General features: G+C 36.6%; 1 protein-coding gene and 1 long non-coding RNA gene across 3 annotated transcripts in view; one reads left to right on the forward strand and one right to left on the reverse strand.

Annotated features, from left to right (window-relative positions):
• The window catches only part of DENND1A (DENN/MADD domain containing 1A), a 446857-nt gene that overhangs the window by 240850 nt on the left and 205140 nt on the right, over nt 1–867 (forward strand). The window lies entirely within an intron of this gene.
• The window catches only part of LOC107183888, an 11317-nt gene that overhangs the window by 1137 nt on the left and 9313 nt on the right, over nt 1–867 (reverse strand). The gene's annotated exons all lie outside the window — the stretch shown is intronic.

An 867-nucleotide genomic window follows, 5' to 3' on the forward strand; every position in this document is an offset into this window, starting at 1 on the left:
AGTGGCAGGGGGCTTCTTCCTGCTTTCCCTTTCACCTCCCTGCATTGTGCCTACATATGCAAATTAACCACCATTTTGTTGTCAGTTAACTGCCATCTGAGTTGGCAGTTAATTTGCATATAGCCCTGATTAGCCAATGAAAAGGGTAGCTCGTATGCCAATTACCATTTTTCTCTTTTATTAGTGTAAAGATGATTCCATTTTTATAAAAACAAGCAAAATTGTGGTGTATATATAACACAAAAATTAAATGTGTGTACACACACACACACAGGCAGAAATCTAGAAGGAAATACACCAAAATGTTTTAACAGTGATTCATAATGGGGAGAAGGGAGAGGAATTCTGCATGATTTTTATTTTATTTTTCATATATTTCAATGAAGAAAGTGTACTTTTTATAATTGAAAAGTTTTACCTTTTTGTATATATTTTTTATTTCCTTTATTTTTCCCCCTTTTTTATTGTTTAAAGTATTACAAATAGTAGTACATATGTCTCCTTTTTTTTTTCCCAATTGACCTTCCTCCAGCCTCCCCTATCCCCTGGCACATGCCCTCACCCCCCTCCCAGTGTCTTGTGTCCATCGGTTATGCTTATATGCATGAATACAAGTCCTTCGGTTTATCTCTAACCACTCCCCCCAACTCTCCCCTGCCTTCCCTCTGTAGTTTGACAGTCTGTTTGATGATTCTGTGTCTCTAGATCTATTTTGTTCATCAGTTTATGGTGTTTTTTTTATATTTCACAAATGAGTGAGATCGTGTGACATTTATCTATATCTGACTGGCTTATTTCACTTAGCCTAATGGTCTGCATTTCCATCCATGCTGTAGCAAATGGTAAGAATCACTTCTTTTTTACCGC

Source organism: Myotis davidii, unplaced genomic scaffold, assembly GCF_000327345.1.
Source record: "Myotis davidii unplaced genomic scaffold, ASM32734v1 scaffold142, whole genome shotgun sequence".
NCBI lineage: Eukaryota > Metazoa > Chordata > Mammalia > Chiroptera > Vespertilionidae > Myotis > Myotis davidii.